Source organism: Mirounga angustirostris, unplaced genomic scaffold, assembly GCF_029215605.1.
Source record: "Mirounga angustirostris isolate CCGP_5_RB_7025 unplaced genomic scaffold, mMirAng1.0.hap1 SCAF_8, whole genome shotgun sequence".
NCBI classification, from domain to species: Eukaryota; Metazoa; Chordata; class Mammalia; order Carnivora; family Phocidae; genus Mirounga; species Mirounga angustirostris.
In genome coordinates, this window is record NW_026991716.1 from 47,897,796 (window position 1) to 47,924,987 (window position 27,192).

General features: G+C 44.6%; 1 long non-coding RNA gene across 2 annotated transcripts in view; it reads right to left on the bottom strand.

The window, feature by feature from the left end:
• Positions 1-23,958, bottom strand: part of LOC123837806 (uncharacterized) — a 64,926-nt gene extending 40,968 nt beyond the window's left edge. Inside the window, exons 1-2 of one of the 2 annotated variants that reach the window (XR_010413648.1) lie at positions 23,188-23,958; positions 8,250-8,499 (exon numbers count right to left, since the gene is read on the bottom strand). This is a non-coding gene — a long non-coding RNA (uncharacterized LOC123837806). The remainder of the gene's footprint in view (positions 1-8,249; positions 8,500-23,187) is intronic. The other variant, XR_010413649.1, reaches the window with a different exon arrangement.
• Positions 23,959-27,192: the final 3,234 nt, after the last annotated feature.

Genomic DNA, 27,192 nt, shown 5'->3' on the forward strand with positions numbered 1-27,192 from the left:
AGTAAATATCACTGTCTTCCCTGAACACCTTAACAGAAGACAAGGAGGAAGAACACGTTTCCCTTCATAATTCACAAGTAGATACACTTGAATATCTGGACGTTCTTTGGGTAATGTACACAAGTCTGATTTGAACTATTTTTCAGGTGAGGTGGGGATGGGTGGATTAAGGTAGGCAGGGGTGGGAAGCCTGAGAGATCCTCACCTTTTATCTCCTAAGAACATCATGAACATTTTATAATAACTAATGATGAAACATTGCTTACTGTTTGCAGTTTCTATTTCTCTCTATGAAAGAGTATTTGGAAGGCAATTTCTTGTGGTGGTGGTGTTTTGTTGGGTGTTTGTTGTGGGGTTTTTTTGTTTTTTTTTTTTCCCTACACTCATCAGTACAGGCTGCAATGATGATTCTCAAACTCTGAACAATGGTTCCCAGTGTTTGGGCAGGGAGGGCCAGCATATGGAGGCCTCTCATATAGCCAAATACTGGCTCTCTGCCTTTCCTTCAGCTTTGTTTAAAGACAAGATCCGTTTCCTCCTTTGTCATCCCCTACAAGGCCTCCAGACTCCACTGTGAAGCCCAGCCAGATTTCTGTAATAAATTACCTGGGAAGCCAAGGCTGAAAAAAAGAGAAAAGAACAAGGCGAAATGTTTTGAAATCTGACTTTCTTCCTGGAGCATTCAGGATTACCTATTCAAAGGGGGCAAGGTTGAACTAAGGCTTGTGCTAGGAGGTTTGCAGGCTAAAGTTAGTAGAAAAAGTTTGGTCAGTTCATTTAATTCATTACAAGTTTTTCATATTAAGGTGAAATGTGTCCAAACTTAAAAAAAAAAAAAAGATAAAGAAAATAGGTTCAAAGTATTACAAAAGAGCACGTATAGTTGTATGAAATGATGTAAGCCTATACAAACATGCCTTGCTTTATTGCATTTCACTTCATTGCACTTTGCAGATAATGCATTTTTTACAAATTGAAGGTGTGTGGTGACCCTGCATCCACCAAGTCTATAGGTACATTTTCCCAACATTTGCTCACTTGTGTCACATTTTTTTGTTAATTCTTGCAATATTTTCAACTGTTTCATTTTGATTATATTTGTTATGATGACCTGTGATCAGTGATCTTTGATGTCACTACTGAAATTGTTCTGGGGAACAATGAACCATGCCCATATAAGACAGTAAGCTTAACAGATAAATGTTGTAGGTGTCTGATCGCTCCACTGACCAGTTTCCCCCATCTCTCTCCCTCTCCTTAGGCCTCCCTATTCCCTCAGACACAATATTGAAATTAGGCCAATTAATAATCCTGCAATGGCCTCTAGGTGTTCAAGTGAAAGGAAGAGTCACAAATCCCTCACTTTATTTTTAAAATTTATTTTATTTAAATTCAATTTAATTAACATAGTGTATAATTAGTTTCAGAGGTAGGATTTAGAGATTCATCAGTTGCACACCCAGTGCTCATTACATCATGTGCCCTCCTTAATGCCCATCACCCTGTTACCTCATCCCCCCACCCCGTCCCCTCCAGCAACCCTCAGTTTAAGAGTCTTTTATGGTTTGTCTCCCTCTTTGTTTTTGTCTTATTTTTCCTTTCCTTCCCTTATGTTCATCTGTTTTGTTTCTTAAATTCCACATAGGAGTGAAATCATATGGTATTTGTCTTTCTCTGACTGACTTATTTCACTTAGCATAATACTCTCTGGGTCCATCCATGTTGTTGCAAATGTCAAGATTTCATTCTTTTTGATGGCTGAGTAATATTCCATTGTATATAAACACACCACATCTTCTTTATCTATTCATCCATCGATGGACATCTAGGCTCTTTCCATGGTTTGGCTATTGTGGACATTGCTGCTATAAACATTGGGATGCAAAACATCTCTCACTTTAAATCAAAAACTAGAAATTATTAAGTTTAGTGAGGAAGGCATGACAAAAGCCCAGACAGGCCCCGATCTAGGCCTCTTGCAGCAATTAGCCAAATTGTGGATGCAAAGGAGAAGTTCTTGAAGGAAATCAAAAGTGCTACTCCAGTAGACCACACAAATGAAAAGAAAGTGAAACAGCCTTATTGCCAATGTAGAGAAAGTTTCAGCAGTCTGGATAGAAGATCAAACCAGCCACAACATTCCCTTAAGACAAAGCTTAACCAGAGCACGGCCCTAACTCTCCTCAATTCTCTGAAGGCTGAGAGCGGTGAGGAAGCTGCAGAAGAAAAGTCCTAAGCTAACAGAGGTTGGTTCATGAAGTTTAAGGAAAGAAGCCATCTCCATAATATAAAAGTGCTGATGTAGAAGCTGCAGCAAGTTATCCAGAAGATCTAGCAATTAATGAAGGTGGCTACACTAAACAACAGATGCTCTTTCTTTCTTTCTTTCTTTCTTTCTTTCTTTCTTTCTTTTCTTCCTTTTTCTTTCTCTTTCTTTCTTCCTTCCTTCCTTCCTTCCTTCCTTCCTTCCTTCCTTTCTTTCTTTCTTTCTCTTTCCCTCTCTCTCTCTCCCTCTCTCTTTCTTTCAACCACAGATTTTCAATGTAGATGACACAGCCTTCTATTGGAAGGAGATGCCATCTAGGACTTTCGTAGCTACAGAGAAGTCAGTGCCTGGCCTCAAAGCTTTCAAGGACAGTCTCATTCTCTTGTTAGGGGCTAATGCAGCTGGTGACTTAAATTGAAGCTAGTGCTCATTGACCATTCCAAAAATCCTAGGGCCCTTAAGAATTACACTCAATCTACTTTCCCTGTGCTCTGTATATACAAAGCCTAGATGACAGCACATCTGTTTATAACATGATTTACTAAATATTTTAAGCCCACTGTTGAGACTGCTGTTCAGGAAAAAAGACTCCTTTCAAAATACAATGGTTCATTGACAATGCACCTGGTCACCCAAGAGCTCTGATGGAGATGGACAACAAGGTTAATGTTCTCACGCCGGCTAACACAGCATCTGTTCTGCTGTGCATCGAGGAGTAATTTCAACTCTCAAGTCTTATTATTTAATTCGTAATTAAATTCCATAATTTATAAATTAAGTTATAAAATTAATAATATAAATTAAATTAGATGTTATTTAATTCACATTTCATAAGGCTATTGCCGCCATAGATAGTGATTCCTCTGATGGCTCTGGGCAAAGTAAACTGAAAGCCTCCTGGAAAGGATTCGTGATTCTAGATGTCATTAAGAACATTCATGGGAGGGGCACCTGGGTGGCTCAGTCGTTAAGCATCTGCCTTCCGCACAGGTCATGATCCCAGGGTCCTGGGATCGAGTCCCGCATCGGGCTCCCTGCTCTGCGGGAAGCCTGCTTCTCCCTCTCCCACTCCCCCTGCTTGTGTTCCCTCTCTTGCTGTGTCTCTCTCTGTCAAATAAATAAATAAAATCTTTAAAAAAAAAAAAGAACATTCACGGGAAGAGGTCAAAATCCCAACATTAACAGGAGTTTGGAAGAAGTGGATTCCAACCCTCATGGAGGACTTTGAGGGGTTCAAGACTTCCATGGAGGAAGTTAAGTGCACGTGGGGTGGAAACAGCAAGAGAACTAGAACTAGAAGTGGAGCCTCAAGATGAGCCTGAGTTGCTGCGATCTCATGATACAACTTGAATAGATGAGGAGCTGCTTCCTATGGCGAGCACAGAAAGTGGTTTCTTGAGATGGAATCTACTCCTGGTGAAGATGCTGTGCAGACTGCTGAAATGACAACAAAGGATTTAGAATGTTACATCAACCGAGTTGATAAACAGCAGCAGCGTTTGAGAGGACAGATTCTAATTGTGAAAGAACTTCTACTGTGGGTAAAATGCCACCAGACAGCATCTCACACTACAGAGAAATCATGAAAGGAAGAGTCCATCGATGAGGCAAACTTCATTGTTGTCTTATTTTAAGAAACTGCCTTTAAGAAACCCCAGCCTTCAGCAACCACCACCCTAATCAGTCAGCAGCCATCAACACGGAGGCAAGACCCTCCACCAGCAAAAAGGTTACGACTCGCTGAAAGCTCAGAGGATGGTTAGCATTTTTTAGCAATAAATTTTGATTGATTGATTGATGGACTGATGGGGGTAGGGGCAGAGGGAGAGGGAGAATCTCAAGCAGGCTCCACGCCCAGCGCAGAGCACGACTCGGGGCTAGATCTCAGAACCCTGACATCATGACCTGAGCCAAAATCAGGACTCAAATGCTTAATGGACTGAGGCACCCAGGCGCCCCTAAAGTATTTTTCATTTAACATTGGTTTTTTTTAGACATAATACTACTGCACACTTAATAGGCTACAGTATCGTGTAAACACAACTTTTATGTGTACTAGGAAACCAAAAAAGTCATTTGATTCTATTGCAATATTTGCTTTATTTCAGTGGTCTGGAATTGAACCCGTGTTATCTCTGAGGTGTGCCTAGAAGTTGACAAAATCTTTATCAGGCAGGTAATATTAGTATCTTTCATTTTATAAATGAGGAAAGAAAGGCTCAATCAATGCTTGATCAAAGATATGATCAATAGGGCGCCTGGGTGGCTCAGTTGATTGAGCGACTGCCTTCGGCTCAGGTCATGATCCCGGAGTCCCGGGATCGAGTCCCGCATCGGGCTCCCTGCTCGGCAGGGAGTCTGCTTCTCCCTCTGACCCTCCCCACTCTCATGTGCTCTCTCTCATTCTCTCTGTCTCAAATGAATAAATAAAATCTTTAAAAAAAAAAGATATGATCAATATATGATCAATGCTTGATCAAAGATATGCTTGCTTGACAAAAGCATATAAACAGTAAGGAATAAGATTAGGTCCTGAATCCTGGCCTCTTGGTTCCAAATCTTTCCCACTAGAGGGGCCCTCAAGGCTGGATAGCAGTTTCAATTCCTCTGAGAGTAGTCCTAGTTGATGTGGCCAGCAGAAACAAGCTTTGAGGCAGTGTTCTCTGAAGCAGAGACTGTGATCATGGGGATCCAGAGAACAAGAGGGAAAGTGGAGATGTAGGAGGCACACATGAGATACGACACACGAACATCACAGCAATCACTTGCAGGACTGAGTCAAGAGGTGCCCCTCATAGACTCTCTTGAGTGGGACCCCCTTTCACACATCTCCTTTCTGAGATTGCATCTCTGTTCCAGATTGGGAACAACCAATGCAGAGGGAAGAACAAAGGAAAATAGAAACACATAGCATTTCCATAGTGTGTCGAATATCATCCAAATGAGAAAGAAATGCATGAATGTACACACAGAATACCACATAATTTTTTTAGATTAAGAACACTGTATCCCATCAAGTACAAAGCTTGTTTGACTTTTTTTTTGGGGTCAACCCATGTATTTTTGTTAGCAATGTTGACCACTGAAATTATTTTCTGAGAAGAGAATTTTCCAGTAAACCTCCCACATCATTGCAAACTTCCTGTTCCCAACTGCTGTTCCTCTTCGTAGGGCCATCATGACAAGCAGCAGGAGGGCTGATGTTCAGCAGAAAATTAATTTGGCAGGGTGTGTGCTTAAAGATATCAACTTCCAAGGGGAGGAAGTTTTTGTTTTGTTTTGTTTTCTAAAGCATTGCTTTTTACTTGTGGTGTGCCTTCTGAAGTTACGGATTATTTTTTGAAGATAGAAATTTTTGGTTTACCTTAGTTCTCAGTACCTGGAAACTATTTAGTACATGCTATTGAACTGAATGTTTAACATGTACTTCCCCTTAACCAAATGAAGAATATTTTATGGGGCACTTTTCATTTTAGATGAGGTTACAGAGTACGTAATCTTCGGAAGTTGGGGAAATTGATTCATGAGGACTGTGGTCCAAGTTTAAATTCTGGGTCCTCGAGCACACTTTTAAAAACAGGGCCTTTGACACTTTATTAAGTATAAAACAAGCACATAGCTAATGTAAACCTCCTTTGAAATAGATGATATCAGGCTTGGCTGCATACTGGAGACAGGTGGGGTGGAAAGTGTGGTAGGATTTTTTCAAAATACTGCTGCCAGACTCCAAAATGTAACTGGTAATCTGGAGTCTGGGCTTCAGAGTTTTTAAAAGCTTCCTAAGAGATTCTAATAGACAGCCAAAGCTGAGCATCAGTGTCCTAAATGAATGAACACATTTAATTAGCACCAACTAAGTACCAGGCATGGTATTAAGCACCTGTTATCCTTTATTTTACGGATATGGAAATGAGGACTCAGAGAGGTTATCTGCTTAGCATCATAGAGCAGTGAAGTGTTAAAGTTGGAAAGAAAAAAAAGTCCTATGACCCCATACTCTTCTTGCCATTTACATTGCAGTAAAGAATATGCTAGGGGCGCCTGGGTGGCTCAGGTGGTTAAGCGTCTGCCTTCGGCTCAGGTCATGGTCTCAGGGTCCTGGGATCGAGCCCCACATCGGGTTCCCTGCTCGGCAGGAAGCCTGCTTCTCCCTCTCCCACTCTCCCTGCTTGTGTTCCCTCTCTTGCTGTGTCTCTCTCTGTCAAATAAATAAAATCTTAAAAAAATAAAATAAAATAAAAAGAATATGCTAGTGTCTGCAGAAGCCAATGTATTGGCCTTTGAAAATGAATCCACATAGAAATAAACTCTGGGTGCAAAGCCCGTTGGATCAATATTTCCTACTAATGCCACATTCTTTTGTTCAAAACCCAGCGATGTCTCCTATTGAGTTGGAAATTGCAGACTGGCGGTGAAGGGCCTGATGTCAGCCTTCCTGGTTTGGGCATTAAAGGCTGTTCAGTCCATGAGAAGCAGGACGTGGGTGACCCCCAGTAAGAAAACAGGGGCTGCGCTATGCACAGAGGAGGACTCACAAAGGTACGCTGTGGCTACGTCAGTTCCTTTACTGTCCCTGTTGTAAAGTAGCTGGCCGCAGTGCTGAGATTGTGTCTCCGTTACAGATATCCCAACTGCTTAGGAATCCAGGGAGCAGATATTCGGTCAGGAAAAATTCAAGAAAAACGAAACTTCAACCAAACCCAACTGTAACTGTGATGGAGAAGCTGAGCGCCTGCTTGAAGGTGGTTTGTGACTTTACTATGTGTGCGTGTGTGGGCACACTGTGCTCTTTTGGCTTAAACAAACCCTCACTCACAGTGATATACCTCAGGGGTCCCATCAATGCCCCCTTATTCTCTCTAAATTTCTCTCCCTCACAATCTCCCTTCCATCTTTATGAACTGTTTGTCCACTTGCTGAGAAACATAGGGAAAAAGCAGGACTGTGTGAACATTTTAGAGTCCTGTCTGGAGCAGTGAAAACTGTCTATTTCAGAAAGAAAGAAAAATAGAGACAAAGGCACAGGGGAAAGGAAAAGTAGACACAAAGAATGAAATTGGCAGGTTGCGGTGTCTGGGTGGCTCCGTCAGTTAAGCATCCGACTCTTGATTTTGGCTCAGGTCATTATCTCAGGGTCATGAGATCGAGCCGTGTGTCAAGCTCCACTCTCAGTGAGGAGTCTGCTTGAGAGTCTCTCCCTCTCCCTCTGCCCCTCCCCCTGCTCATGTGCTCTCTCTCTCTCAAATAAATAAATAAATCGGCAGGTAGAGGACATGACAGACAGGTACTTAAATAGACAGAGAGAGAGGAGAATAGACAGAATAGGACAGAGAATGAATGAGACAGACACAGGGAAAACCCAGAATGAGAGAACAGAGAGAAACCAAGATGGAAACGTAGGGACAACTAGGCAGAGAGAGAGAGATGGCCAGTCAGTAATGGAAAGAGAGAGAAACAGAGAGAGGCAACAGAGAAAACCAGACAGGAGACAAAGATGAAGAAAGAAAGGAAGAAAGCGACAGACATGCTGAGAGGAGCACAGAAGACAGACGGAGGTGAACAGGAAGATGGAGGTGAGCAGAGTGGGAGAGCCAGGCAGGAGTGTGGACGGTTTTGTACACATTCTTGTGAAGAAATGAGAAGCCGACTGGTTTGCCAGGAGGGACAGCCTTCCCAGTCAGGGCTGTTGGAGGGTATGAGTTTAGTCATGCTAAATAGAAACAGGATGCCTTCCTCCCAAGCCTAATTCTGTTGCATCTGGAGGGCAGTGTGGTGAATGTGGTTTCTGTGCCAGCACTCTGGGCCACGGAAGGACCTCACAGAATTACAGAATGTTGGAACCGAGATCCTTGTGGTAGACGTGTGTGGTTTCCTCGCCAGCCCCTATCCATTTACCCTGTTTCCAGTAAAAGCCTCCAATATTTATGGGGGCACCGCCCTTTCCCACCTTCAGTCCTTGTGGGTTTTGTGGTGTTGACCATACCTCCTCACCATCTCCTATTCCAGGGATAGCGTATGACCCAGGCTTGGCATATGATCCAGAGCATCAGTTTCTCCTGTGGTTTCAGTGATTGGCTCAAGGACAGGCACATAACTCAAGGGAGGCAAATCAGAGCCAGTCAGTCTCCCTTGGGTTTTCTTTCTGGGCTCCTGGGTTTGCCCTCAGATCCAGACTTGAACCAGGGAGCCATGTTGGCTGGAGCTGGGGCTGCCATCTTGCCAACTTACATAGTCTGAAAATGAAGCCAACACACACAGCAGCAAAGAGTAAAATGAAGAACAACTCGGTTCTGTGGCCTCTTTTGAACACTGATCAAGCTGTTCTGAAGTCAGAACTATCTCTAGACCTTTTTTTTTTGTTTACAAAAGCTAACATTACCTTTTTCTTTAAAAGTTTAAAACAGTTTGAATTAGATTTCCTGTCACTTGCAACCACATCCTAGTGATATAATGTCTCAGAGATCAATATCACCACGTTCTACAAAAACTGAGTTTAGCTTATCTATGATTTTAGCTAGTCAGTGGCAGCATATGAAGCAAGGTTTCATCCACCACGTACCCCAATGAACTCACTCTTCCATTCTCTCCCCCTTATTTTATTTTAAAATTAAGCTATAGGGACCATTTCCAATAAAGGTCTTTACTCATGTGATTTCACAAGATCTAGAAACACCAGCCCTAAGCAATATGCCACCCCTAAGTAATGCTTCCCTTTGTTCAGCTCACTCCCCTTCCCATGTTTCTCTCCCTTCCTAGTCATGGTAAGCAGAATACAACAGATATCACGGACACTTTTATGTGAACTTACCAAACAGAAACTTTACCTTTTAAAAGAGAACAGTAAAACAAACCCGAAGGAACACATTTCTTTTTTTTAATTGTTATATTAATCACCATACATTACATTAGTTTTTGATGTAGTGTTCCATGATTCATTGTTTGTGCATAACACCCAGTGCTCCATGCAGAACATGCCCTCTTTAATACCCATCACCAGGCTAACCCATCCTCCCACCCCCGTCCCCTCTAGAACCCTCAGTTTGTTTCTCAGAGTCCATCGTCTCTCATGGTTCGTCTCCCCCTCTGATTTCTCCCCCCTTCATTTTTTCCTTCCTACTATCTTCTTCTTTTTTTTTTTTTTAACATATAATGTATTATTTGCTTCAGAGGTACAGATCTGTGATTCAACAGTCTTGCACAATTCACAGCACTCACCATAGCACATACCCTCCCCAGTGTCTATCACCCAGCCATCCCATCCCTCCCACCCCAACCCCACTCCAGCAACCCTCAGTTTGTTTCCTGAGATTAAGAATTCCTCGTATCAGTGAGGTCATATGATACATGTCTTTCTCTGATCGACTTATTTCGCTCAGCATAACACCCTCCAGTTCCATCCACGTTGTTGCAAATGGGAAGATCTCATTCCTTTTGATGGCTGCATAATATTCCATTGTATATATATACCACATCTTCTTTATCCATTCATCTGTCAATGGACATCTTGGCTCTTTCCACAGTTTGGCTATTGTGGACATTGCTGCTATAAACATCGGGGTGCACGTACCCCTCCGAAGGAACACATTTCTAATGGAGGAATTCCAAATATCATAGCATGTGGTTAGAGGACATACTTTAGAATTGCTGAACCTTCTTACAATCTTCTGAACTGTAAACAATGAGCACTAGGTCCAATATTTTTTTATAAGACTGTAAATGAAAATGTACTGAAGACCTCTGAAAAACATCTCCCATGTAATATATATTTAGAGCAGTGGTTCTCAAACTTTATCATGCATTAAATCACTAGAGAATTGTTGAAACCCTCTCTGAGCACCCCCCCCCCCCCGCCGCCGACTTTCAGCTTTAGAGGGTATGGGGCAGGCCTGAGGATTTGCATTTCTTTTTTTTTTTTTTTAAGATTTTATTTATTTATTTGACAGAGAGAGACACAGCAAGAGTGGGAACACAAGCAAGGGGAGTGGGAGAGGGAGAAGTAGGCTTCACGCTGAGCAGGGAGCCCGATGCAGGGCTCCACGTGGGGCTCCACGCGGGGCTCCACGCGGGGCTCCATGCGGGGCTCGATCCCAGGGCCCTGGGAACATGACCTGAGCCAAAGGCAGCCTCTTAATGACTGAGCCACCCAGGATCCCCGAGGATTTGCATTTCTAACGAGTTCCCAAGTGATGCTGATGCTGCAGGTCGAGGGCGCCATACTTTGAAGAACATGTTCAAATTTTAAAATACAACTCTGAGAGAGCTTGGCCAGGTGGCATAAAACCTCAGCAGAGCTCTGCCCGAGTCCTAGAAATTAAGGCCCCCTCCCACCTCAGCAGAGATGCAGGCTACTGTTTGAGGTGCACAGATGAAGGACGACAGCCGGAAGTCCATGAGTGCTGGGATTGGTAGATGCTTATGTGGTGGGAAAAGAGTTTTTGAAATATGAATTTGGGTGTTCTTTTTCTCTTTCTGAAAATTCCTATTACTCCCAGGAACTTCCCCTCCCTACTCTTCTCACCCCACCCCCTGTTCTAGGCAATACTGTTTTATTCTCATATAAAACAGTGGGTGACTCTCTCCCAGCTTTTTCCTTGCATATAAAACAGTTCCAGGCAGAACTGTTTTATTCTCATTGCCCCAAGGGATGATGTCATACAAGAAGGAAGCCTACTTCCTGGCTTTCATGTATCTAGGTGCAGAGGCAAACCAGGTTAACGCGGCCAGTGCGGGGACACAGGACAAGGTGCTCAGAAGGGCCTGGCACTGGGGTTTAATGCTCTGCAGTGGCTGTCTTGAAATTCTTAACAGTTTTACCTTGGAATGTATGATTTGTAAAGTAGAGTGAGACAGGGCAATGGAGCATGCCCCTGGGGCTTGGAGACTTGGCTCCCAGGGAATCCTGCCCCCAGCTGTCTCCAGGGGTGCCCCACCACTCGCTCCCTGGTGCCCAGGCGTCGTGGCCCTGCTTGGCTTCCTGGCATACCTGGCGCAGGTGCAGAGAGGAGGAGAGGGGGTCAGGCCCTGGCGCACAGGCCTTAAGGCATCTGGAGGTGAGAACAAGGCAGGTGCCTTTGCACCTCGGGTGCTGGGTGCCACAGCCATTGGGTGGGCAATGCAGGGGGGTCTCTGGTCCAGCCCCAATCCAGACATGGGGCCTCACGTATGTATATGTGGATGGCACGTGTGTATGGCATGAAGGCTGCGATCCCCTCGGGATCATCTGTCTGCTGGGGGCCCGTGGAGGGGGGGTGGTTGACTTTCCCCACCCCACCCCCAACTTTATGTTTTCATCTTGTATGGGGTCCAGCAAATGGTGTAGCCAGTCAGCACGTAGGCTTTGAAACAGGCCCCAGACACCTTTACACCCCGGAATACCTGAAATGGGGTGAAGGCCACTGATAGCCCCGTGGAGGTTTTCACTTTTCCCAGCATTGTGTGGAAAGAGAAGACCCAACCTCTGCACCTCAAAGTAGTGAAGAATTGAGCTGAGAGCAAGCTGGAGCTGGAGGAGAACTTAGGGCAAGGATGACTTAGCAGGGACCCACATAGTCCAAAGGCCAGGCAGGAGCAGGCAAAGTTCAGGGGATGCCAGCAAGGATAGACAGTGACCTAGACTGGATGTGTGCATACGTGTGTGTGTCTGTGTCTGTGTGTGTAAATCCCACACTGACAGATTAAACTCCTTCCATCGGATGAAATGGAGGTTTGAAGTAGAAAACAAGTGGCTTACAAAAAAAAAAAAAAAAAAAGATTAAATCTCTTGCATTCCTGAATGTGCAGATTGATGTTTATATGTGCCACACTTGCCCCCAAAATGGGAAAAGGAGTTTGTAGAGGCATGGAGTTAAGAACATGCAAGGAAAGAAACTGCTTACAAGGCTGAGAGCTGGGAGACTGGTCAGGCCTGGCAAGGAACGACCACCGTTCAGAGGATCTAAGAAGGAAACTCTGAAAGTCACCCACAAAGGCCAAATTGCCCAGGGTCAAGAAGCATAAGGACTGAGGCTGGTCAGGGGAAGCTGACCTAAGAAGCAGTACCAAAGCATCACTTCCTTATAAGAGAGTTGTTTAAATTGTCCATGAGAATATTTTGTTCTATTATGGATACGTGTGCCTTGTGTACTTTATTTGGGAGAACACTTTCTTCAAAGCAACTTAGCTAATGTGGTGGGGGAAAAATGCTGGTTGCTAGGGGCACCATCCAGATACAGGGGAAGAACAATACTTGATGAAAAATAGCAGGAACTGAGTTCCAGAAAGACTGGAAAGAGTGAAGTAATTAACAAGCCTGATTTTTTTTTTTTTAATTGGGAAGGCATTTTTGGAGGTTTCTTTCCTCTCTTTTTAAAAATCCCTGTCTTCTAGTTCTTCTACGACACACATCCTTTACCTGTGCAGTTTTTACAAGGCGGAGTCCTTTAAAATGAAAGAAAATGTGGAGATTCATAATACTTGTAGTGAAGATGCATTTATGATTCTCATCTGCCTTTCTCTGTGTTTGGGAGGAGAGGAGGAATAAAGGGAGAAAAAAAAAAAAAAACCCAAGTAGATAGTTTCATTCTCTTTCCTATTAGCCTAATCCAGACATAAATGAAGGAAAATGAAGGAAAAAACACTCCCAGGGAACAACCAGAAAGGCAGGGAGGTCCCCCACAGGGGGCCAGGTCTTTAGAGGACCCAAGCGCACCCCCAGGAGTCCTCCTCCAGGAGATATCTCAGACCAAATCATCATTGACCTGGACGATGTACCCCAGCAGGTTACTGGGCCTCTGGGATTGTGCTGGTGGGGCCAGGGAATGGATTCTGTGGCCAACCTAGTCCCACGTCAACAAAAATTCTTCTATAACCAAAGATGTTCCAGGTTGTAGTAAATAATACAAAGCTCAGATAAAACCGAAACCATTGTGTCAAAAGTACAAAGAATAGTTCCCCGGAGCCCCTCGGAACTGGATTTAACTTATAGAAGGTTTTGTGGGGGAGGGGGGCGGGGGTGGTTAAAAGATTTTATTTTGGGACGCCTGGGTGGCTCAGTTAATTAAGCAACTGCCTCCGGCTCGGGTCACAACCCCAGGGTCCTGGGATCGAGCCCTGCGCTGGGCTCCTTGATCCGCGGGAAGCCTGCTTCTCCCTCTCCCTCTGCCTGTAGCTCCCCCTGCTTGTGCTCTCTCTTTCTCTCTCTGTCAAATAAATAAATAAAATCTTAAAAAAAAAAGATTTTATTTTTAAGTAATCTCTACACCCAATGTGGTGCTCAAACTCACAACCCCAGGATTAAGAGTCGCGCGCTCCACTGACTGAGCCAGCCAGGCGCCCCCCTTTATTTATTTTTTTAAGATTCTATTTGGAAGGTTTTAACTTGTCCATTTGGTGCCAAATCTGCCATAAGAGAGAACTCCTGATATGGATGCAATTCATACCTGTGATAAACCAGGACAGAAAAAGCTAAAGCACCCAGAGAGAACAAAAATGGAGCAGAGAAAAGCAGACACAGAGAGAAATGGCATTCAATGACTCAGAGCAGATAACTGATTTGTTCCTATGGAATCGGTGAAAAAAGGTTCTGCAGAAGGGGGTCAAGTCCCCAGCACATTTAAAGGAGTGCACACCCTCCTTGGCTGGCTGCCCTTCACTGCTGTGGCCTCCGTGTCAAGAGAACTGGATCCTGGTTCTGAGAAGCTTGTGTTTCTTCTCTGTTAGGGATCCTGTTTAGCTCCCGATGAGAATTCTGTCCTCATCAGCATCAGTTTCCAAAACTCCCCCCACTGACACAAAATTAAAAGGGAAGCAGAGTCCCTTTGGGATGTTTTATATCATGAATCATCAGGCCCTTCCTGACTCTCCTGGGAATCCCATCCACACACAGAGGTCCCATTGACTCCTGGGGTCCCTGTCAAAGGGGAATTCAAGAATGGAAAAGATGAGCTGGAGTTGATTTCATGTTGGACGCATCGGCTGAGTCCTGTCACAGGCAGGGGTCACAGCAGCTTAAGATTAAAGAGCCTGCCATTCAAATACTTGGGGTTTTCTAGCATTCTGAGTGTAAATGGATCCCATAATTCACATGCAGACTATTTAGAAGGAGATGAATGAACAGCAGAGCTCTGCAGAGTTCTTTTTAAACATACAGTGCAGCCTGTTTGCATGGTAACTGGACCTTAAGCATGTGCCTCTGAAGGAAGTGCTTGGCCAGTTTTGCTTTATTTTATTTTAATCCTGGAACAGGCAAGGGAAGAACAGCATTTAAGAAAGTACATTCTCAAACCTGTACAACCAAAAGCCTTTCCAGAGACATAGCAACTTTGGGCTTTTCAAATACTTCACTGATTTAAAGATTCAAAAGAAAAATTATTTTGGGGGGCACCTGGGTGGCTCTGTCAATTAAGTGTCTGTGATCAGCTCAGGTCATGATCTCAGGGTCCTGGTATCCAGCCCATGTCGGACTCCCTGCTCAGTGGGGAGTCTGCTTCTCCCTCTCCCTCTGCCCCTCCTCCCCGCTTGTGCTCTCTCTCTCTCGCTGTCTCTCTCTCAAATAAATAAAATCTTTTAAAAAAGAAAAGAAAAATTAATTTTTTATTAACTGAGGCTAGATCCTCTCTGTACAGGATCCCACACTCTCCCAGCAAGAGCATTGAGGAACATTGGCCATGGCGGTAATCAGAAATTTGTCTTTGAAAACGTGAGAATTTCTGTGTTATTTGTAAGTAAATCATATGACTTTGATTTGTTCACTCATTCATTCAGCCATTCACTTTGTTCATTCAATGAACATCTGTTAAGTCCCTTCCACGTACAAGGTGCTGTGCTAGGCGCGGGGTGAACAAAATAGCGTAAGATAGATTCCAGGGTTCCATGTAAAATGGACTAAGTTGGACTAACTAACCTTGTCCCTCCCACTGAATGCAGCTATAAAACCTGGACAGAACACAAGGAGCAGGTATTTACTATGAAAAGTAAATAGCAGGTAGGTAGCTTGGGGAAAAGATGAAAATTCAAAGGACCGCTCAACACGTGGTGAGCTTACCACTTTTCTCCCCACCACTCGCCCCGGTATCCCATGCCCTGGATTCAAGGCAGCCTAAAACCTGGAAGGGAGAACTGGCAAGGACAGAGAGAGCTCCAAGAAAGGCCCTTTGTTTTGACATGAGCAGTGGTGAAAGGATCTCCCAACATTCAGAGAGAATGGAGAAAATTTCTCATTTTCCTTTTTCTTTTCCTTAATGTCTCAAACCACCCAGCCCATGATAGCCCGCAGGTCCTTAAAACTCTGAGGGATGGAAGGAAACTTCCTCTCTGACTGCAAGAACAGTGGCCCAAGAGAGGGGCACAAATGCCTACTGCTTTTTCCCCCCTCTCTGTCTTCCAGCCTCTTGGCCACTGTAATGAAGAGTCTGACTCTATTTTTTGATGTTTGGTTGCAGACAGCTTTCCAGACTCACCACTCCCCCTTCACTTTCTGTCCCACATCTGGACGAAGCTGGTAAGAAGGCTCAGTTGCTCCTTTGTCACCAGTGGGAAGTTCAAACCATGGGGATCCAGCCTGCGTGCAGGGACATTCGCCACAGCCACACCCCCTGGCCGTCAGAAACACCAAGCCAGTCCCCATTCCTGGCTCTTTTTTTTTTTTTTTTTTTAAGATTTTATTTATTTATTTGACAGAGAGAGACACAGAGAGAGAGGGAACACAAGCAGGGGGAGTGGGAGAGGGAGAAGCAGGCTCTCCGCCGAGCAGAGAGCCAGATGCAGGGCTCGATCCCAGGACCCTGGGATCATGACCTGAGCCGAAGGCAGTCGCTTAACCAACTGAGCCACCCAGGCACCCCCCCATTCCTGGCTCTTTCAAGCCATTTTCAGACCAGCTTGGGAGCCCTCTTTGCTCTCTCCAGAAAGTTCAATGATGTAAGTAATAAACCTTTCCGTACTTCCTTGTGGATGTATGGCTCATTGAGCTTACTATCCAAACAAACAAACAAAAAAAATTGGCACAGTGCAGTGGGAGAGGTCCATCCCATTTTTGCTGAATGAAAACAACGACCCCAGGTATGGGCACAGTTCATAGGAAATGAACAGCAGATGAGGACCAAAAAGGGACTCTTCAGGGAACCAAAAAGCTCCAGGGAAATCTCAGAGAGGAAGCAGCTGGGGGCACTGGCAAAATTGTTTAAGAACCTAGGTTTATTCCCAGGGTGTGCATGCATGAATCTGACCATAAAGAGCGTATCCTAGACAGAGAAATGAACCACGGGAGAGATCACGGCCAAGGGGTCAGACCGGCCACTAGGTGGCGTACACATCAGATCGATCCCAGTAGCACTGCAAAGGCTTTGAAAACAACCGACTCTGAAACCACGATCCACAGAAGGCTGGTCAGAATTTGCAGCCTAAAACCAACTGGGTTGATTGCCTACTAAAACAAAAAAATGTCAGTATTTCATCGGATTTAAACAAGACCCAGAGTCTCATAACATAATCTTAAAACTGTCCAAGGTACAACCCAAAATTATTCATCATGCCAAGAACTAGGAAAATCTCAACTCTAATAAGTAGAGTTGCTTACAAGAAGTACACAGTGTAGTGCGGGAGACAGAATCATAAATGGATAATGACATAACCTTTAGTACTGATGCTGTGAGAGATATGGATAGGACAATGTGGAAGCATAGAAGTATACCTAACCCAATCTGGGGAGTTGGGGAATCAGGAAATTAGGATCGGCTTCCTGGAAGAACAGATGTTACTGTTAAGTCTGAAAGAATAAGTAAACGAGGAGGAGTTAGGTGAAGAAGTAGAAAGTATTCACAGGGTGCCTGGGTGGCTCAGTGGGTTAGACTCTTGATTTCAGCTCAGGTCATGATCTCAGGGTCATCAGGCTCCTCTCTGGGTGTGGAGTCTGCTTGGGATTCTCTCTCTCCCCCTCTCTCTGCCCCGCCCCCTCCCTAAAAAAAAAAGAAAGAAAGAAAGAAAGTATTCACATCTATGAAAGGGGCAGCAAGAGAAAAGCAGGCCAGGTGGGCATGGGGGACTACAAACAGTTCTGTTTTGATGGGGCACTAGCTGCCAGGCAGGGAGTAGCAGAAAAGGATGGTGGAATGCCCAGGACCAGGCCATGGAAGGGTTCAAATACCATCATATATCATATTCAACCTTATCGGTCATCCTACCTAATCTCAGTTCTGGCTATATTAACACACTAACACAGTGGTCATAATGAAATCATGGAAATCATGGCACCCTTCTGTGTCTTCACTTCTTATGGCCGAAACTATCGGTGTGCACCGATGACCTGCCTGGTCTTCCGTTTCCCAGCCTCCCTTGAAATTAGGTTGGCCATGTGACCGATTCTGCCTAATGGATGGGAGTGAAAGTGAGGCATGAAACAGTCAGGGCTCAGATATCTTAAGTACCCAGGTGCCTTTCCTGAACTCTCTCCCCCTTTCACTTAGATATTAGAGGCCATGTGCTCGAGGGCCATGCAACAAGATAGAAGGAACTTGGGTCACTGGGTCATCACTTGGAGGAAAGTCACTTCAAGAACATTCAGGAAGGAGTTTGCACAAGAGACCAATAAGCTTTTCTTGTGTGAAGCCACTGGGACTTCACAGTTCAGCCTAATACAATTTCTCCATCTCTTTATCAAGAGCATGAAAAACCTCCCTCCAAAGTCTTTCCCAGCTCCATAAATCTAACTTTATCTAGAGAATCTGACCATAGGAGGAGAAGGTCCTCCTCCAATCATCTTTGCCCAAATTTCTTGGGATCAGTTCTGCCTATGTTCTTCATCTCCAGGACACTTCTGTATCTTACCTTGGAGAAGGGTCATGATGCCAGAGATACTCAGTGGATAGGCTCTCAAAGCTCACTATTGTACCTTACTTCCTAGTACCTGATGCACCTTTCCAACAGTCCTGCTACATGGTGGTCCACGGTCTGGTCAAAAACTTCCAGTAACTGGAAATTCACTGCTCTGACTATACAAATATTCTTCCTCCCCCTACATTCTGAATAAGAAATATACTGCCCTTAATTCATAATCCCCATGGACTGTGCTTAATCTCCTCACTTTATTTTTCAAATGAATGAGTAGTAACTCTATTCAAATGAATGAGTTGTAATTCCAGCTGGGATATGTGAGCCTTTTCCTGACCTCTTCCCACCATGGCAATGAATCTTTTTTTCCCTACACAATGAACTACTTATTTGGTGAAATTGTATGGCCTGTTCGTGACAGTCCAGAAATTATCCTTATATTCATCAATTCCATGTGCCCATGAGTAGAGAGCTCTTTCTCTGAGAGGATCTTGTCTGTAACATTAGCAGTTTTGCAGTTCAAATCTTTGGAAGCTGTAAGTCTACCTATATGTCCATGTGGTATCTCTGAAACCATGAACATGAGTCAATACAACTAAACAAGAAAACAGAAATGAACATCCTCATCTGGCTGTAAAGTTTTGGGTTGTTTTTTTTAAGATTTTTATTTATTTATCTGAAAGAGAGCAAGCACGAGTGGAGGCAGGGAGAGGCAGAGGGAGAAGCAGACTCCCCGCTGAGTGGGGAGCCCTATGCGGGGCTCGATCCCAGGACCCCGAGATCATGACCTGAGCTGAAGGCAGAAGCTTAAATGACTGAGCCACCCAGGCGCCCCTGGCTGAAAAATTTTAACATGAAAGATTTCTGTAGTGAAGCACTCTATTTTCTTGGATGCAATGTCTGCTCTGTTCATAATGTTGGATAGTCCTTGATTAATGTGAAGCACAATCCATACAAGGAAAAAATGATAAATTGGACTGCATCAAAATTTAAAACTTTTGCTCTGTGACTTTACTGGAGGCATAAAAAGACAAGTTCTTTACAGAGTGGGAGAAAACATTTGCAAACCACATATGTGACAAAGAACTAGTATCTAGAACATATAAGGAATTCTCAAAATGCAACAGTAAAAAACTAAGAAGTAACCCAAGTAGAAAATGGATAAAAGACACGAAGAGACATTTTGCCAAATGGTGACAAATAAGCACATGGAAAGATGTCTAACATCATTCGCCTGTAGGGCAATGCAAATTAAAACCACAATGTGATATCACTGCACATCTCTCAGAAGGGCTAAAATATAAAAGAGAGACTGCCAAATGCTAACAAGGATGCAGAGAAACTGGATCGCTCATACGCTGATGGTAGGAATGTGAAATGGTACAGCCACTTCAAAAAATCGTTTTTTAAAAGCTAAACATGCACCTACCATACACCCCAACTATTCTATTCCTGGATGTTTATCCCAGAGAAATGGCAATATATGCTCACACAATAATATGTACATGAATTCTTAGATTAGCTTATTCCTAATAGCCAAAACCTGAAAGCCATCCAGATGGTTAAAAAAAACTGTGGCACATCCATACCAGGTACTATTACTTCAGGAATAAAAAGGAACTAACTATTGATACATGCAACAACCAGGAGCAATCTCCAGATAATTATACTGAGGGAAAAATACTAATACTAATTTGGGGATACTAATCCCCAAAGGTTACACACCGTATGATTCCATTTATATAATATTCTTGAAATGACAAAATTATGGAAATGGCGTACAGATTAGTGGTTGCCAGAAGTTACAAGGGGTTGGAGTGGGCAGGGAATGGGTGTGATTATAAAGGCCAGCAGGAGGGAGGGATCCTTGTGGTGATGAACATGTTCTGCATCTTGACTATATCAATGTCAAGACCTGGTTGTGATATTCTATTACAGTTCTGGAAGATGGTACCATAAGGGGAAACTGGGTAAAGAATAAAAGGAATCTCTCTGTATTATTTCTTTACAAATGCATATAAATCTACAGTTATAAAAAGATTAGGTTTTAAAAAAGATTTTTAAAATCATTCCCCATTTCTGGGTCGCAGCTCATCCCAGGTAAATCACAATAGCTGGAGGTGGGAGCCAGGCATTGGTAGTTTTTAAAGATGCCCAGGTGGGCAGCAGGTTTGGGAACCACTAAATTAAACATCTCAGAAGCCTCCAAGGAGATATTTAAGGGAAAGGGGCGGGGTGAGTTTTCTTAAAGTTCTGTCTGTAGATACATCTTTGCAAAAGGGAACGGACACAGAAACACCCTATAACATTTTGGCCATCGGCCCAGTCAATGTGTGGGAGCGGCCTTGGCCATTTCTTACTCATCTAGCAGGCTCCTGACCTTGAAACTTCACTAACTGAACTTAAGACTAAAAGCCAACATTATTAACCACTTTGCTAATTGGAATAATTTACCAAAATTTTTAAAAAGTCATTTCATAAACAAAGCAATTTCTTCCTTTCCACCTTCATCCCGATACTCTTCATTAAATCTCACCTGAGCAGGTGAGATATACAAATGCTACTAAGTGTTCCAGAGCCTGCCCACGGTATTACAGGGGTGTTGTTGTTTTAAAATTAACACTCTATCCACACCTGATTTGAATTTCAGCTCTTTTAATAGTCGTCGTCCTTCTTTTCAAGAAATTTGTTGGAGATACCACCTAAACTTACTATAGCAATTAAACTCTTAGACCCAACTGTAAGGAGAGAGAAAGGGACAGAATCTTTCCTCTCATTAAATTTGGACCCAATTTCACCTTTACAGTCAGCCACACTGCCCTGCTGAGAGGACTCTTTGAATGTTCTTCAATTGTAGGTTTTCAAATATTATCATACCCTATTTTTCAGCCTACACCTTCTCTTGGGACTTTTCCTTTTAAATTAAAAACACTGTTTAAAATGTGTTATCAAAGCAACACTAATGTAATGAGAAAAAGCAGCCTTATCAAACAAGATAAACTGCTTTTCCTCAAATATGCCATTTTTTATTGCATTAAGCACTGTTTGCTCAAAAAGATCAGAAGCAAATGGATTAATCCTGTACATCAAGTCCTCTTTCTCAAGAACCCAATTTTCTCTTTGATTTTTCCACTCCAAGTATCACAAATACAGTAGTAGCTCCGTGGGAGCTCACAGAATAGGAAAAATGGAGCTATCTTTAATTTTTGCCTTGTTTTATTTCCAAGAAATCTCTTTTGGGTAAGATCGAGTTAAGCATGTATGCTAGTGAATGTATGTAAATCCATTTTACCATAGACACAAACATAATTCTTTTACAGTTCAGCAAAGCACGAGAGTGAGGAGTCATTTCATTCAAGACAAATTCCGGATCTAAGTGTACACAGACACAGAGCATTAAACTCAGTTAAGGACAACCAATGAAAAACAAGCTGCGCACAAAGATGACCTCTCTCACCCCATGAAGTCTCCACCCAGAAACATCTGCAGGCTGCACAGTCCAGATGATTTAAATGGAAGCCTCAGAGGCAGGAAACCATACTCAGCCCTGGCTCTTTGTGAACAGGGCTTGTTGGCACCCATTCACTCTGCTTCTAATTCACAATTCTCCAGCCCCAACCAAGTACCCTCCCCTCCCTTGGTTCTCACACGGCACAGAGCCCTTCCCTCCCACCCCCAGGGTCTTCGCTCAGACCATTCCTGCTGCCCCCAGGGTGGTTCTCCTGACTCCTTGACCACTGGCTCCCTGTCAGACTTCATGTTTCAATTAAAATAGTATCCTTTCTCATCCCTTCCTCATTCCAGAGTCAGTCTCTGACTCAGCACCTGTTTATTTTTGAGTCCTACTCCACAGCTTGACATCTAACAGATGTTTTGCAAAATTAATAAACGCTTCCTCCAGCTGAAAAAGTAGATATGACAGCATTCCTTAAGAGAATTTTAGTGACTAGTAAAAATTGATAATATTTTTAAACATACACACACACTCCCATATGATAATCAAACACAAAGAATGTAATGATTAGCTCAAGCGGTTGAGGATCAGAGGCTAATGCCGGTTGCTTGGATGGAACTTTAAGCAGGTACAATCCCCAGCAACCTGTGACCCAGACCTGACTGCTGTTTCACAACTCTTCCGTCCTCTGAACACCCGTTCATCCATTCAATAGGTGCTTCTGCTTTATGACTCTTACCAACCTCTTAAAGTGTATTTTAAGCTCTTGGAAAGCAAGGACCACTCTTTTAATAATAATAGCAAACACTTGAGTATTTCCTAGGTGCTAGTCATAATATTATGTGCTTTCGTGTATTAATAACATACACAGTGGGAGTCGTGATTCAAACCCCCGCAGAAAGACCGCAGAGCCTGCATGCACCTTCTTTTCCGAAACCTGGATCTGACACCGCTCAGCTGTTTACGTGAACTTTGGCAAGTTGCCTCAGTTTCCTCCTCTGTAAAATGGGAATGACATAGCATTACCTCAGAGGGTCGTTGTGAAGATTAAAGGAAGTTGATATCGTAAAGTGGAAGGTGGCTGGCACCCAGCAGGTACTCATTAAATGTTAGTTGTTGTTATTATTGTTTATAGCAAAGTCCCCAGTCCCGTTTTTTGCACGGGAAGCCCCGTGTCCTTGGCAAAGGTTCAAAATGGGTCCAAATGTCAGGCTTAGGACAGGAAGTTGGCCGGTGCCCTGTGGTCACTCTCCACCGCCTGCCCCTCTTTCAGAGCCCACCTAAACCTCCCCGGGTCCTGTAATTGACCTCCCCTCCCCATAAGGAAACTGCACTCCTTAGCCAACAGGCTGTAACGCAGAAGTCGCGTGCCTTTTTCGTACGTTTTTCCACGTAGCTCATCGCCCTGTTCTCCCCATTTACCGTTCAGTTTAATAACCATCCCTGTTTTCTAAGAGCAAACTATTTGATGTTTGAGAGTAACTCCGACGAGGCCACAATTTCCTGCCTACCCGAAGGAAACTAGGGCATCTAGTGCCCCCTGCTGCCTCTTCATAGGAAAGGCAATTAAATAAGAAAAGCCTGATTCGTTGACCGTGAATTTTGCTTATGGAGGTCTAAACAGAAATCGGTACAAATATCCTAAGTTTGAAATTAGACTCACGTTTTATCTTTTCTTGAATTCCCACCCTCGGATTCCAGTCCTCTGCCCGGCCCTGGCTCAGCGGCCTTCTGAGACCGCAAGCTCCCTCGGATTCGGAGCGCGCGCGGTTGAGGCCAATGGGACGCCGGCGCACGGCTGAGGGTCAGGCGGGTTCAGCCAATGAGCATGCGCCGTAGCAGACGTGGGCCCGCCCCCGCCCCGCCCCGGGTCCCCCGATTTGGGATCATAAAGTCAGGCGGAGGCTGCCGCCAAGCCGCCTTGGTTGTGGCTGAGGCGAGGGCAAGCGAGCGGGCTGCGCGGCGTCCACGGCGGCGAGGGCTCTGTCCAGGATGTCGGAAGCAAGTGAGGGCGCGCCGCCCATGGGAACCACCGGCCGGGCGGAGGACGGACAAGAGGCCACCCCGGAAAGTGCGTGTCCAGCCCGGACCCGGGGGCCTCCACGGGGAGCCGGGCCCGCGCCAAGCCCGACCAGATGATGGTCCCGGGATGAGCTGGGGCAAGAACCAGGAGGATGCGAGGTTAGGTGCCGTGGCACCCCTCCACGTGCCAGGCCAGGGCCTCCGTCCTTCCTCTCTCCATCCTCCCCTCCAGGTGGGAATGGAGTCGCTGTACGACCGAAGTCTCTTTCCCAGGAAGGCCACGTTCCTTGAGGCCCTCTAGGCACAGAGGGAAGACAGACATAGATGACTGCACTTTGTTAAGAGGGTTTTTAAAAACCAAACTAACTTACAGCTGTGTTGAGTTCCCAGGGCCTACACCCTGGCCAGGTTGCCCTTTTTTTTTTTTAAGATTTTTTTTTTATTTATCTGAGAGAGAGAATGGGAGACAGAGAGCATGAGGGGGGGGGGGATCAGAGGGAGAAGCAGACTCCCCGCCGAGCAGGAACCCGATGTGGGACTCGATCCCGGGACTCCAGGACCATGACCTGAGCCGAAGGCAGTCGCTTAACCAACTGAGCCACCCAGGCGCCCCCAGGTTGCCCTTTCTTTCCCCCTCCCAGTCCCGGGGTGCCGTGGTCTTAAGTTTCATTGGTGTCAGTGTGGAGTTGAGATCTCAGTAACGAGGTAGTGTAGATTTGTTAACATCTGTTAAAGGTAGAATCTTTACCGACAGGATGGGTAGGTGAGAACTTTGCTGTGGGTGGTGGATTTATTTGTAATCCTTCCGATGAAAGCTTTGGGAGGTCCAGTTCTTCCTTAACTCATGGATTTCTTTTTTTTTTTTTTTTAAGATTTTATTTATTTTTATTTGACACAGAGACAGAGATCGTGAGAGAGAGAGCATAAGCAGGGGGAGCGGCAGACAGGCAGAGGGAGAGGGAGCAGGCTTCCCGCTGAGCAGGGAGCCCTATGCGGGGCTCCATCCCAGGACCCCGGGATCATGACCTGAGCCGAAGGCAGCCACTTAGCCGACTGAGCCACCCAGGCGCCCCAACTCATGGATTTCTTGAAGACATTCCGAGCTCATGTCTTCCTTGTAAGACTTCTTGTTGCCATGTGTCTTGCCCTACCATTTCAGAACATTGTTCGTTAATGGCCTGAACTGGGACACCAGCAAAAAGTACTCAAAGGACTCTTTGCCAAATGTGGAGAGGTTGTTATCCATACTATAAAGGACCCCAGCATTGAAAGATCAAGAGGGTTGGGCTGATCCTCTTTAAAGATGCAGTCAGCATGGGGAAAGTAAGCTATGTAGTCCTTCAAGGGCCCTTGTGCACAGGATTTGATTTCTGAGAGAATAGCATTCCTGGATCATGATCAGTGTGTCTGAGCTATCTATAGCCAAGGCTCTGAGGGAAGCAGAATTTAGGGACTTGTTTCTGTACAGGTTTCAGGGGGAATAAGTATATGGGTGGAAGTGGTCCAGGAAGAGGCTAGTGGACATTTATTATCTGTTTAACTTCCTGTTTGGGACACTGTGCTAAATACCTCTCATGTATAGAAAAGCATCCACGTGTGCTATAAAACAGGCATGATTTCAGTGCCACTTCACAAAGGACGAGATTAAGGCCCACAGAAGATTTGGTAACTAAGAGATTGCACAGTGAATAGGGGGTTGGCACAGTGAGGATTCTGAACCCAGTGGCCCAGCTACAGCTTGTGCTGTTTTACCTCTGGAGGAAACAAGTCTTAGATTGGGACCTGAAGAGGGCATGCAGCATGGACAGAGACTCCACTGGACTGAGGTCAGATTTACGTGGGTTTCGGTAAACCAGCTGGGATTTCAGGTTTAGAGAAAACTGGGAAGTTAGGCTCAAGTAGTGTGTGGTGTGTTTGGAGTCTTATGGCTCAGAGAAAAGGAACTAGCCCAGGGTAATACTGCTAGGAAATGCCAGTGAGAATTAGAACCAGGGTCCGTCTGATCCCCTTCTCAGAGGCATTGTCCCAGTTTTAGCACTGAAAGTCCCACATCCCAGGAAACCCCAGAGTCTCCAGTCTTAGTAAGTCCCTCAACCTGGGAAATCCCTCACTTCTGGTTTTAGCACTGAAAGTCTCCCAATCCCTTAGTCCTGGGCAAATGTGGACGGTTGGTCAACCAACTCCTGTGTGGGAATAGGTCCCAGACCCAGACAATGAATGGATGGCCATTGCATGAACACCAAAAGTGCCATGGTTGTGAAGAAGGATCTTATGAAGAAAATCTTTGTGGGGAGTCTGAACCCCGAAGCTACATGGAAGAGGATAGGGAGTACTTTGACAAGTTTCAGGAAATGAGTATCTCCCCAAAATGTGGTTTATGCTCCCCACCAACCACCTGTGGCTGCTTTTTTCCTTCCTTCCTTCTTTCCTTCCTTGGCTGGCTGGAGTTCTCCTCAGCAGGGCTTCTTTCTCCTCCCCTGGCATTTGGGTGTCTTCTCTCCTGTGAGTTCCCTTTCGGTCCTGAGTCAGAGGAGGTACCAGCCCTGAGCTTTGCCTGTGTTTCCAGATCAAGGCCGATGAGTTTTGTGTGTGTGTGGGGGGGGTTTTTAGGGATTTTTAAAAATATACTTATTTATTTTAGAGAGGAGGGGCAGGCAAAGGGAGAGAATCCTCAAGCAGACTCCCCACAGAGCACAGGGCCCAATGCAGGATTCCATCTCAGGACCCACAAGATCACAACCTGAGCCGAAACCAAGAGTTGGATGCTTAACCAACTGAGCCATCCAAGCACCCCTAGGCCATCAGTTTTCATTGGATCCAGAGTCCAACAAAAGACAACGTTCTGTTTTCATCACCTTTAAAGAAGAGAAACCTGTGAGAAATATTCTAGAGAAGTTCCACACCATCAGTGGAAGCAAGGTGAGGAGTCTCTGGCTCCATGTGCCTGCCTTCCTGCCTCTGGAGAGCTAGCCTTTGGATTACTGAGAACCCAGTAAGGTAACCAATCATCCCGATTTAACATTGAAAGTATCATGTTCTGGGAAACCTTTCCTGGAGTATGAAAGGTCCTGGTTTGGGCAATGAGTGTGGAAGACTGGAAGAAAAATCCAAAGCCCATACAGCGACCCAAAAAGAGGGGCTGAGAGCAACACTGTCTTAAGTGTCAAATGGATATGACAGAGATGATGCACCTTCTGTAGTTGCTGTTGCCCACTTTCCCCCCAACCACTGATGTTGTCAACCACAGTTTGCAGTTGACACTAATGGTTGACCCATCCACGGTTGCATGACGGAGAGTGACTTCGGTGTGTCGTAATCAGTCTGTCCTTGACTTTCCCTGAGGATGAACTGTTGTGATGTGTATAAGGATAGGCTAGTTTAAATTTTTAAACTTGTGAATATTGTTTTCTAAGAAGTTAATGAAAATGAGAACAATTATAATACCAACACAAGCATGATCCCGTCACCAAAAAAGACTAAGTGGACCATATTATTTTAGTGACAAATGGAAGGAGACCTGGAACTGGATCAGAGAGGTAAATAACCAAAACAGAGCATACTGCGCAATGCGCAGAAAAGAATTTGGGATCGGGCATGGTGGAGAAGGGGATGTGCAAACACATGCGGAGACTGAATCTCACCAGTC